This window comes from Phalangium opilio, unplaced genomic scaffold, assembly GCF_054372755.1.
Source record: "Phalangium opilio isolate 3A_F unplaced genomic scaffold, DU_Popi_V2 ptg000352l_1, whole genome shotgun sequence".
In the NCBI taxonomy this organism is placed as follows: domain Eukaryota; kingdom Metazoa; phylum Arthropoda; class Arachnida; order Opiliones; family Phalangiidae; genus Phalangium; species Phalangium opilio.
Genome location: NW_028324228.1, coordinates 9,744,783 through 9,757,283, shown reverse-complemented (window position 1 = coordinate 9,757,283; position 12,501 = coordinate 9,744,783). Strand labels below are relative to the sequence as shown.

Genomic DNA, 12,501 nt, shown 5'->3' with positions numbered 1-12,501 from the left:
TTTCTTATTGAAAATTGAATTTGAACAGTTTTTTGATGAATATCGTTACATTTGCATGAATTAAAACAAAAAGTACAAAAATAATGGTTTCAGTGATTTTTTTGAAAATAGTGAAAAAATTCTCAAAATGTGCTTCTCTGGTCGAGAAACGTCGATTTTGAAAATGTTATTAAAAATCGAGGTACATTTTTATTTATTGATCAATCGAGATGAAATCACTTTTAATGAGTATTTTATAGTTAAATAAGCTGAATTGGGTCATAAATATGTCCAGAAAATAATGCATTAAAAAGTGTACCGAAAAAATCGCATGTTTTTTTCTTCAAGATACAAAATCCGTGACAACGATTTCTTATTGAAAATTGAATTTGAACAGTTTTTTGAATGAATATCGTTACATTTGCTTGAATTAAAGCAAAAAGTACAAAAATAATGGTTTCATTGGCTATATTTGAACATAGTGAAAAAATTCTCAAAATGTGCTTCTCTGGTCGAGAAACGTCGATTTTGAAAATGTTATTAAAAATCGAGGTACATTTTTATTTATTGATCAATCGAGATGAAATCACTTTTAATGAGTATTTTATAGGTAAATAAGCATAATTCCGTCAAAAATTTGTCCAGAAAAAAATGCAGTCAAAAGTGTACCGAAAAAATCGCATGTTTTTTTTCTTCAAGATACAAAATCCGTGACAACGATTTCTTATTGAAAATTTAATTTGAACCGTTTTTTGAATGAATAACGTTACATTTGCTTGAATTAAAGCAAAAAGTAAAAAAATAATGGTTTCATTGGCTATATTTGAAAATAGTGAAAAAATCTCAAAATGTGCTTCTCTGGTCGAGAAACGTCGATTTTGAAAATGTTATTAAAAATCGAGGTACATTTTTATTTATTGATCAATCGAGATGAAATCACTTTTAATGAGTATTTTATAGGTAAATAAGCTAAATTCGGTCAAAAATTTGTCCAGAAAAAAATGCATTCAAAAGTGTACCGAAAAAATCGCATGTTTTTTTCTTGAAGATACAAAATCCGTAACAACGATTTCTTATTGAAAATTGAATTTGAACAGTTTTTTGAATGAATAACGTTACATTTGCTTGAATTAAAGCAAAAAGTAAAAAAATAATGGTTTCATTGGCTATATTTGAAAATAGTGAAAAAATTCTCAAAATGTGCTTCTCTGGTCGAGAAACGTCGATTTTGAAAATGTTATTAAAAATCGAGGTACATTTTTATTTATTGATCAATCGAGATGAAATCACTTTTAATGAGTATTTTATAGTTAAATAAGCTGAATTGGGTCATAAATATGTCCAGAAAATAATGCATTAAAAAGTGTACCGAAAAAATCGCATGTTTTTTCTTCAAGATACAAAATCCGTGACAACGATTTCTTATTGAAAATTGAATTTGAACAGTTTTTTGAATGAATATCGTTACATTTGCTTGAATTAAAGCAAAAAGTAAAAAAATAATGGTTTCATTGGCTATATTTGAACATAGTGAAAAAATTCTCAAAATGTGCTTCTCTGGTCGAGAAACGTCGATTTTGAAAATGTTATTAAAAATCGAGGTACATTTTTATTTATTGATCAATCGAGATGAAATCACTTTTAATGAGTATTTTATAGGTAAATAAGCATAATTCCGTCAAAAATTTGTCCAGAAAAAAATGCAGTCAAAAGTGTACCGAAAAAATCGCATGTTTTTTTTCTTCAAGATACAAAATCCGTGACAACGATTTCTTATTGAAAATTTAATTTGAACAGTTTTCTGAATGAATAACGTTACATTTGCTTGAATTAAAGCAAAAAGTAAAAAAATAATGGTTTCATTGGCTATATTTGAAAATAGTGAAAAAAATCTCAAAATGTGCTTCTCTGGTCGAGAAACGTCGATTTTGAAAATGTTATTAAATATCGAGGTACATTTTTATTTATTGATCAATCGAGATGAAATCACTTTTAATGAGTATTTTATAGGTAAATAAGCTAAATTCGGTCAAAAATTTGTCCAGAAAAAAATGCATTCAAAAGTGTACCGAAAAAATCGCATGTTTTTTTCTTGAAGATACAAAATCCGTAACAACGATTTCTTATTGAAAATTGAATTTGAATAGTTTTTTGATGAATATCGTTACATTTGCATGAATTAAAACAAAAAGTACAAAAACTATGGTTTCAGTGATTTTTTTTGAAAATTGTGAAAAAATTCTCAAAATGTGCTTCTCTGGTCGAGAAACGTCGATTTTGAAAATGTTATTAAAAATCGAGGTACATTTTTATTTATTGATCAATCGAGATGAAATCACTTTTAATGAGTATTTTATAGGTAAGTAAGCATAATTCCGTCAAAAATTTGTCCAGAAAAAAATGCAGTCAAAAGTGTACCGAAAAAATCGCATGTTTTTTTTCTTCAAGATACAAAATCCGTGACAACGATTTCTTATTGAAAATTTAATTTGAACAGTTTTTTGAATGAATAACGTTACATTTGCTTGAATTAAAGCAAAAAGTAAAAAAATAATGGTTTCATTGGCTATATTTGAAAATAGTGAAAAAATCTCAAAATGTGCTTCTCTGGTCGAGAAACGTCGATTTTGAAAATGTTATTAAAAATCGAGGTACATTTTTATTTATTGATCAATCGAGATGAAATCACTTTTAATGAGTATTTTATAGGTAAATAAGCTAAATTCGGTCAAAAATTTGTCCAGAAAAAAATGCATTCAAAAGTGTACCGAAAAAATCGCATGTTTTTTTCTTGAAGATCCAAAATCCGTAACAACGATTTCTTATTGAAAATTGAATTTGAACAGTTTTTTGAATGAATAACGTTACATTTGCTTGAATTAAAGCAAAAAGTAAAAAAATAATGGTTTCATTGGCTATATTTGAAAATAGTGAAAAAAATCTCAAAATGTGCTTCTCTGGTCGAGAAACGTCGATTTTGAAAATGTTATTAAAAATCGAGGTACATTTTTATTTATTGATCAATCGAGATGAAATCACTTTTAATGAGTATTTTATAGGTAAATAAGCTAAATTCGGTCAAAAATTTGTCCAGAAAAAAATGCATTCAAAAGTGTACCGAAAAAATCGCATGTTTTTTTCTTGAAGATACAAAATCCGTAACAACGATTTCTTATTGAAAATTGAATTTGAACAGTTTTTTGATGAATATCGTTACATTTGCTTGAATTAAAGCAAAAAGTAAAAAAATAATGGTTTCATTGGCTATATTTGAAAATAGTGTAAAAATTCTCAAAATGTGCTTCTCTGGTCGAGAAACGTCGATTTTGAAAATGTTATTAATGTGAGGTCTCAGATGTGACGTAAAAAGTCAAAGTTTTTCCACAATACCAGACGACCATTTAATTTTTGAGCTTCCGTGGCGCAATGGTTAGCGCGTTCGGCTGAAAACCGAAAGGTTGGTGGTTCGAGCCCACCCGGGAGCGGTGTTGTGAGCTCTCACATGTAACGTAAAAAGCCAAAGTGTTTCCACAATACCCGACGACCATTTAATTTTTGGGCTTCCGTGGCGCAATGGTTAGCGCGTTCGGCTGTTAACCGAAAGGTTGGTGGTTCGAGCCCATCCGTGAGCGGTGTTGTGAGGTCTCAGACGTTACGTAAAAAGTCAAAGTTTTTCCACAATACCTGACGAACATTTAATTTTTGGGCTTCCGTGGCGCAATGGTTAGCGCGTTCGGCTGTTAACCGAAAGGTTGGTGGTTCGAGCCCACCCGGGAGCGGTGTTGTGAGATCTCACATGTAACGTAAAAATCCGAAGTTTTTCCACAATACCTGACGAACATTTAATCTTTGGGCTTCCGTTGCGCAATGGATATCGCCGTCGGCTGTTAACCGAAAGGTTGGTGGTTCGAGCCCATTCGGGAGCAGTGTTGTGAGGTCTTAGATGTAACGTAAAATTCAGAGTTTTTTAGAAATAACTGACAAACATTTAATTTTTGGGCTTTCGTAGCGCAATGGTTAGAGCGTTCAGCTGTTATTCGAAAGGTTTGTGGTTCGAGCTCATCCGGGAGCGGTGTTGTGAGGTCTCAGATGTGACGTAAAAATCCAAAGTTTTCCACAATACCTGACGAACATTTAATTTTGGGCTTCCGTGGCGCAATGGTTAGCGCGTTCGGCTGTTAACCGAAAGGTTTGTGGTTCGATCCCATCCGGGAGCGGTGTTGTGAAGTCTCATATGTGACGTAGAAAGTCAGAGTTTTTTCACAATACCTGACGACCATTTCATTTCTGAGCTTCCTTGGCTCGAAGGTTAGCGCGTTCGGATGTTAACCAAAAGGTTGGTGGTTCGAGCCCACCCGGGAGCCGTGTTGTGAAGTCTCAAATGTAACGTAAAAAGCCAAAGTTTTTCCACAATACCTGACGAACATTTAATCTTTGGGCTTCCGTGGCGCAATGGTTAGCGCGTTCGGCTGTTTACCGAAAGGTTGGTGTTTCGAGCCCACCCGGGAGCGGTTTTGTGAGCTCTCACATGTAACGTAAAAAGCCAAAGTGTTTCCACAATACCCGACGACCATTTAATTTTTGGGCTTCCGTGGCGCAATGGTTAGCGCGTTCCGCTGTTAACCGAAAGGTTAGTGGTTCGAGCCTATCCGAGAGCGGTGTTGTGAGGTCTCAGATGTGACGTAAAAAGTCAAAGTTTTTCCACAATACCTGACGAACATTTAATCTTTGGGCTTCCGTTGCGCAATGGTTAACGCCGTCGGCTTTTAACCGAAAGGTTGGTGGTTCGAGCCCATCCGGGAGCGGTGTTGTGAGGTCTTAGATGTAACGTAAAATTCAGAGATTTTTAAAAATATGTGACGAACATTTAATTTTTGGGCTTCCGGGGCGCAATGGTTAGCGCGTTCAGCTGTTATTCAAAAGGTTTGTGGTTCGAGCCCATCCGGGAGCTGTGTTGTGAGGTCTTAGATGTAACGTAAAATTCAGAGTTTTTTAAAAATAACTGACGAACATTTAATTTTTGGTCTTCCGTGGCGCAATGGTTAGAGCGTTCAGCTGTTATTCAAAAGTTTTGTGGTTCGAGCCCATCCACGAGCGGTGTTGTGAAGTCTCAGATGTGACGTAAAAAGTCAAAGTGTTTCCACAATACCTGACGAACATTTTAACTTTGGGCTTCCGTGGCGCAATGGTTAGCGCGTTCGGCTGTTAACCGAAAGGTTGGTGGTTCGAGCCCACCCGGGAGCGGTGTTGTGAGATCTCACATGTAACGTAAAAATCCAAAGTTTTTCCACAATACCTGACGAACATTTAATCTTTGGGCTTCCGTTGCGCAATGGTTAACGCCGTCGGCTGTTAACCGAAAGGTTGGTGGTTCGAGCCCATCCGGGAGCGGTGTTGTGAGGTCTTAGATGTAACGTAAAATTCAGAGTTTTTTAAAAATATGTGACGAGCATTTAATTTTTGGGCTTCCGTGGCGCAATGGTTAGCGCGTTCAGCTGTTATTCAAAAGGTTTGTGGTTCGAGCCCATCCGGGAGCGGTGTTTTGAAGTCTCGGATGTGACGTAAATAGTCAAAGTTTTTCCACAATACCTGACGAACATTTAAAGGTAGCGTCGGCGAGGTTTATTACCGATCTAGAACGCTAGATGGCGCTCGCGTTGGGGGCGGTGGCCTAAAATTTGAAAAAAGGACCATACCCTACGAGTGGATGAATCGCGTCACGTGGGTTACAAAGACTCTATTTGCCCCTCAACCTGGACTCCACGTATCAATATAAATGAAGCTCGCCTAGAGCGCAAAACCTTGCAGTCCATTTTGCATCCCTTTTCCTCATTCTTTCGTGACAGCGAGGAGCGGTTTTTCTTTTTCGCACCTGGGAACTTCTTTTATTCTTGGAATTTTTCTTTTTTTTTTGTACTATGCTGTTATAGTCATAGGAGAGGGGAAATTCGCGGAATTGAGAAATCATTCGACTTGGTTTGGTTGGGGGCTTTGGGCCGGGCGCGTTTAGCGATCGGTTAGGTATCTTTCTTAGGGACGGGATTTCAGAAAGACGGTTAGTAAGAAACGAATTGAGCTTTCTTCATATCCCATGAAGTCAATTGTGTTCGGAACTGTTTTATATGAAGATGATAGGTAACTATTAATAAAAGCATCAAAACTATATCCATGCCTGGATTTAATTCATGCTTTGTTTTATCAGGATAATTATTTTAGTGGTGTTTGGTAATGAACATCAAAAATAAAATGAGGTAAAAATCGAATGTTAAGTTTGGCCAATCTAAAAGATTAGTGACTAAACATTTTGTGACTTTTATATAGTACGTATACACCAGGACGTTACTGATAATTTAACAGGACGTGTGAATAATGTTTGAAATTATTGAGGTGGGAGAAGTTGCTCCCTCTCTCAGCTTTATCTTCAGTGCCATGTTTTGATTGTGAGGCATTCTACGTCAGCCAAGATGGTCAAACTGAACTGTAGCCTTTCTCCCTGCAGCCTCTTGGCTTAGTAACACTGGGAGAACCAAAATGAAATTGAACTGGGTTACTGGACGCTTGGCAAAATTTAAATGGACACTCGCGATATTTTAAATGGACACTCGCGATATTTTAAATGGACGCTCGCGAAATTTTAAATGGACGCTCGCGAAATTTTAAATGGACGCTCGCGATATTTTAAATGGACGCTCGCGAAATTTTAAATGGACGCTCGCGAAATTTTAAATGGACGCTCGCGATATTTTAAATGGACGCTCCCGAAATTTTAAATGGACGCTCGCGATATTTTAAATGGACGCTCGCGATATTTTAAATGGACGCTCGCGATATTTTAAATGGACACTCGCGAAATTTTAAATGGACGCTCGCGATATTTTAAATGGACGCTCGCGATATTTTAAATGGACGCTCGCGATATTTTAAATGGACACTCGCGATATTTTAAATGGACACTCGTGATATTTTAAATGGACACTCGCGATATTTTAAGTGGACAGTCGCAATAGTTAGAATATTTTTTCAAACTTCGTATTTATAAAAACTTTTTGAGGATACAGTGTATAGACTAATGGTGGTAGAGAGGGGTGAAAACCGTGTATCCCTCCCTCTGGGCGCGCTTTTGTAAGAGAGGATACTGTACGCGCCCAGTAGGGGCATGACACTGAGCTAAGAGATAGGAGGTATGCCGTTTGCATAGGTAGTACTGCCATTACTCTATATCGGGCCTGACTTCAGTCTTACAACATCAGAACCAGTTTGTGTACCTGTACATGTATATAGACAAGCCTTTAGCAACTAGGGTTTTCTATACAATGTTGTGATTCTTTCTCGTATAACCGTGTCTAATCATAGAGCTGTTAAACTGGCAGCTTCAAGAGGGAAAGGGTGTAGCGCTTCAAACTATTTATCTATAAATCGAGACAGGTTTGGGAGAGAATAGGTAGGCTAAAGACATTTTCTATGATTTAGGAAAGGAGAAAAAACTTATGCGTCATGCACTGCACAGCCTTAGACCATTGTTGGGTATTGTACAACCTTAGCACATTGCAAAATAATTTTGGTCTTTGTTAGCAACATCGAATGATAGATAATACCAGGTGGTAATTAGCAAAGGAGATGTATGCATTCATCCTTATTGGCATTAAGGGGTAGTATGGACTGGTACTTGCTTCGTTACTTTGAGTGGGGTAACTTGGGTAAGGGTGTGATGGTGTTGGAAAATTTTTGTGCCGGCTCGCTAAAAGCAAGGAGGATGAATAAGAGAGAAGACTCGTTTTGGAAATGTGGAAATAAAAACATGCATCGGCGCGTAAGCCGTTGGTAAAGGCTCACGTCACGTGATCGTTCTTGCAAACGAGGAATATTCAAAATTATAAACAAGCTGATGAGGCTAGAAAAAGGGGGCTTGAACGCATGGGCGAGAACGTACGCTCTCTTGCCGTGAGGGGGTCGTGGTAATCATGGTAACTGGGGAACGCCACAGTGTAATTTTATGAACTGCGGACTACGTGCATTTTGTCTGACTCTGAACCTCCTCTCTTATAAATCCGCCTTGCTACCTACCGTACAGACCATTTCGGAAATTAAATACGGTACCATTGCGGTATCCTCCTTGGCGCCAAGAAACCCCGCTAGATTCAGTGCGAGTTGGCTAGCCTCCCGCGAGCAGTGAACTCGGGCTCATTCTGGCGTCTCTTCTTGGCGCGAGGGAGAATACCCCAATGGCCGCCTCTCCCTTGTGGGTTGGTTACTCAGTATTTATATTCCGAAATTTTCTATAGTTTGTAGGTAAAGGGGGTCTGTAAACCAGAAATGTGGTTTTATTTTTGTTTGGGTTCTAAGAATTCCCTCCAGATCCATGAATGTATACCATTTCTCAGTCTTGGCGGATGGTGTTAATTTTGGGAGGGTAATTGAGGTTTTCCTACCCTTTTCTTAGTATCAACTCAGCTTTAAAGTGAAATTCCGGGTGGCTAGTGCTTCCCAAACACACCCATAATATCGGCCGGTTCTGACATTTCTACCTTGAATACAAGCTCATTCGTTCATTATTTTAAAAGGAGATAAAAGAAATGTTTAGGTGCATTGGAATGTGACCACCGAAGAAATGGAGATAGAATTCAGTCTCGTCGAGGGGCTACTCACTATTATGGTTACTGCAGTGATTATAACATTATTTAATCGCCACTTGTACCCAGAACAACTCGCCAATTACACATGGCAAAGGTAATTGTAAAGCGATTAACGAGTCATTTCATTTCAGAAAGAAGTATGTTCGAAACACTTCGCAATTATCACACGATATAAGGAATTAGATCGGGATAACCAAATCATTTCACGTCAGGTGTTCACAGGATATAAAGAAGGATCACGTCCCTTTCGTTTGAAGAACGTTCAAACCAATGTACTTTTTCAGTTTTTCCAAGAAATAAATAAAAATGCTCATTATATACTCTTGTTCAACCTCACTTGACAGTATTGTAAAAGTTGAGGAGCATTAGCCAATATATAATGGCAAGTACGGTTTCTCAAGTGCGGATAAACAGGAGTATAGATATTTGTCTCCATAGTTTCATTTTAAGTTAAAAATATCGAATCGAAAAAAATAGTGAATCTTTATAAAAGACCTTTCTATTCAAAGCTACTAGCCTTTAGCACATAGAGAGTGAGAAAATGGATTGAAAGGCGTGTGTATGGCATTGGGAAAAGGGAATAAAGGAATCAACTATAGGTGATTGGTTGTCCAACTATTCAGGTGGTCGAAGCTACCCTGCCCTTATTTGAAAAAAAAAGGGGGGGAGGTACCTCCTCCTTACAGAGAAAAAACGTAATAGTATTGCAATGTTAGGGGGTTTCAGTTTAAACCTTTGCCCTCTTAAAACTCCGAACCCCTTCTTGGTACCGCAGTCCCCAGGATAATCATGGCAGTAAGACTATAGAGTAATGGCACCTCCCTGCCTTTGGCTACGTTACGCTCTATGAGAAATTAACATGGAGTGCCACTACTCTATATAGGGGCAAAAAGAAAACCCAGTCTGGCGTTTTTCGTCCCCCCATTTAACATTCTTAAGCTTTCCCTACCATCAACGGTCACGTGGCGCGGGCATCATCCATGGGGGAGGGGGGGTTTGGCGAACCTAAAGGAAGCGTGGCTTCACGACGAAGCCACCAACGACTGGTGCGGTAACGGATGGGGGAAAGGGGGGAGTAGAAAATTCGTTAGAAATAAACTGAGTTGCAAGCTTTTTCGCCTAGGCGGCAGCACATTTTCTCGGCGTTTGGAGCTACACAGGAAAGTTTCACTAAAGGGGCGCCAACCGAGCAGAGTTCCCCTTTAATCTTTGGGCTTCCGTTGCACAATGGTTAACGCCGTCGGCTGTTAACCGAAAGGTTGGTGGTTCGAGCCCATCCGGGAGCGGTGTTGTGAGGTCTTAGATGTAACGTAAAATTCAGAGTTTTTTAAAAATAACTGACGAACATTTAATTTTTGGTCTTCCGTGGCGCAATGGTTAGAGCGTTCAGCTGTTATTCAAAAGTTTTGTGGTTCGAGCCCATCCAGGAGCGGTGATGTGAAGTCTCAGATGTGACGTAAAAAGTCAAAGTTTTTCCACAATACCTGACGAACATTTAATCTTTGGGCTTCCGTGGCGCAATGGTTAGCGCGTTCGGCTGTTAACCGAAAGGTTGGTGGTTCGAGCCCACCCGGGAGCGGTGTTGTGAGATCTCACATGTAACGTAAAAATCCAAAGTTTTTCCACAATACCTGACGACCGTTTAATCTTTGGGCTTCCGTTGCACAATGGTTAACGCCGTCTATGTTAACCGAAAGGTTGGTGGTTCGAGCCCATCCGGGAGCGGTGTTGTGAGGTCTTAGATGTAACGTAAAATTCAGAGATTTTTAAAAATATGTGACGAACATTTAATCTTTGGGCTTCCGTGGCACAATGGTTAGCGCGTTCGGCTGTTAACTGAAAGGTTGGTGGTTCGAGACCATCCGGGAGCGGTGTTGTGAAATCTCACATGTAACGTAAAAAGCCAAAGTGTTTCCACAATACCCGACGACCATTTAATCTTTGGGCTTCCGTTGCACAATGGTTAACGCCGTCTATGTTAACCGAAAGGTTGGTGGTTCGAGCCCATCCGGGAGCGGTGTTGTGAGGTCTTAGATGTAACGTAAAATTCAGAGATTTTTAAAAATATGTGACGAACATTTAATCTTTGGGCTTCCGTGGCGCAATGGTTAGCGCGTTCGGCTGTTAACCGAAAGGTTGGTGGTTCGAGCTCACCCGGGAGCGGTGTTGTGAAATCTCACATGTAACGTAAAAAGCCAAAGTGTTTCCACAATACCCGACGACCATTTAATTTTTGGGCTTCCGTGGCGCAATGGTTAGCGCGTTCGGCTGTTAACCGAAAGGTTGGTGGTTCGAGCCCATCCGTGAGCGGTGTTGTGAGGTCTCGGATGTGACGTAAAAAGTCAAAGTTTTTCCACAATACCTGACGAACATTTCATTTCTGAGCTTCCTTGGCTCGAAGGTTAGCGCGTTCGGATGTTAACCAAAAGGTTGGTGGTTCGAGCCCACCCGGCTGCCGTGTTGTGAAGTCTCAAATGTAACGTAAAAAGCCAAAGTTTTTCCACAATACCTGACGACCGTTTAATTTTTGAGCTTCCGTGGCGCGATGGTTAGCGCGTTCGGCTGTTAACCGAAAGGTTGGTGGTTCGAGCCCACCCGGGGCGGTGTTGTGAGATCTCAAACGTAATGTCAAATGCCAAAGTTTTTCCACAATACCTGACGAACATTTAATCTTTGGGCTTCCGTTGCGCAATGGTTAACGCCGTCGGCTGTTAACCGAAAGGTTGGTGGTTCGAGCCCATCCGGGAGCGGTGTTGTGAGGTCTTAGATGTGACGTAAAATTCAGAGTTTTTTTAAAAATAACTGACGAACATTTAATTTTTGGGTTTCCGTGGCGCAATGGTTAGAGCGTTCAGCTGTTAACCGAAAGTTGGTGGTTCGAGACCACCCGGGAGCGGTGTTGTGAGCTCTCACATGTAACGTAAAAAGCCAAAGTTTTTCCACAATACCTGACGAACATTTAATCTTTGGGCTTCTGTTGCGCAATGGTTAACGCCGTCGGCTGTTAACCGAAAGGTTGGTGGTTCGAGCCCATCCGGGAGCGGTGTTGTGAGGTCTTAGATGTAACGTAAAATTCAGAGTTTTTTAAAAATACCTGACGAACATTTTATCTTTGGGCTTCTGTGGCGCAATGGTTAGCGCGTTCGGCTGTTAACCGAAAGGTTGGTGGTTCGAGCCCACCCGGGAGCGGTGTTGTGAGCTCTCACATGTAACGTAAAAAGCCAAAGTGTTTCCACAATACCCGACGACCATTTAATTTTTGGGCTTCCGTGGCGCAATGGTTAGCGCGTTCGGCTGTTAACCGAAAGGTTGGTGGTTCGAGCCCACCCGGGAGCGGTGTTGTGAGATCTCACATGTAACGTAAAAATCCAAAGTTTTTCCACAATACCTGACGAACATTTAATCTTTGGGCTTCCGTTGCGCAATGGGTAACGCCGTCGGCTGTTAACCGAAAGGTTGGTGGTTCGAGCCCATCCGGGAGCGGTGTTGTGAGGTCTTAGATGTAACGTAAAATTCAGAGTTTTTTAAAAATATGTGACGAACATTTAATTTTTGGGCTTCCGTGGCGCAATGGTTAGCGCGTTCAGCTGTTATTCAAAAGGTTTGTGGTTCGAGCCCATCCGGGAGCGGTGTTTTGAAGTCTCGGATGTGACGTAAAAAGTCAGAGTTTTTCCACAATACCTGACGAACATTTCGTTTCTGAGCTTCCTTGGCTCGAAGGTTAGCGCGTTCGGATGTTAACCAAAAGGTTGGTGGTTCGAGCCCACCCGGCTGCCGTGTTGTGAAGTCTCAAATGTAACGTAAAAAGCCAAAGTTTTTCCACAATACCTGACGACCGTTTAATCTTTGGGCTTCCGTTGCACAATGGTTAACGCCGTCTATGTTAACC

General features: G+C 39.8%; 2 long non-coding RNA genes and 5 other non-coding genes across 7 annotated transcripts; all 7 read left to right on the top strand.

The window, feature by feature from the left end:
* Positions 1–3,391: 3,391 nt before the first annotated feature.
* Positions 3,392–3,464, top strand: TRNAF-GAA (transfer RNA phenylalanine (anticodon GAA)). The gene has a single exon. It is a non-coding gene; the product is annotated as a tRNA-Phe (tRNA).
* Positions 3,465–3,685: 221 nt separating this feature from the next.
* TRNAN-GUU (transfer RNA asparagine (anticodon GUU)) lies at positions 3,686–3,758 on the top strand. Its single transcript has one exon. It is a non-coding gene; the product is annotated as a tRNA-Asn (tRNA).
* Positions 3,759–5,150: 1,392 nt separating this feature from the next.
* Positions 5,151–5,223, top strand: TRNAN-GUU (transfer RNA asparagine (anticodon GUU)). The gene has a single exon. It is a non-coding gene; the product is annotated as a tRNA-Asn (tRNA).
* Positions 5,224–5,584: 361 nt separating this feature from the next.
* Positions 5,585–6,595, top strand: LOC149609858 (uncharacterized). The gene is made up of 3 exons (XR_016376992.1): positions 5,585–6,114; positions 6,182–6,230; positions 6,301–6,595. It is a non-coding gene; the product is annotated as an uncharacterized LOC149609858 (long non-coding RNA).
* Positions 6,596–8,580: 1,985 nt separating this feature from the next.
* On the top strand, positions 8,581–8,930 carry LOC149609857 (uncharacterized). Its single transcript, XR_016376993.1, has 2 exons — positions 8,581–8,632; positions 8,744–8,930. It is a non-coding gene; the product is annotated as an uncharacterized LOC149609857 (long non-coding RNA).
* A 1,188-nt stretch (positions 8,931–10,118) lies between these two features.
* TRNAN-GUU (transfer RNA asparagine (anticodon GUU)) lies at positions 10,119–10,191 on the top strand. The gene has a single exon. It is a non-coding gene; the product is annotated as a tRNA-Asn (tRNA).
* Positions 10,192–11,875: 1,684 nt separating this feature from the next.
* On the top strand, positions 11,876–11,948 carry TRNAN-GUU (transfer RNA asparagine (anticodon GUU)). Its single transcript has one exon. It is a non-coding gene; the product is annotated as a tRNA-Asn (tRNA).
* The last annotated feature ends 553 nt before the right edge of the window (positions 11,949–12,501 follow it).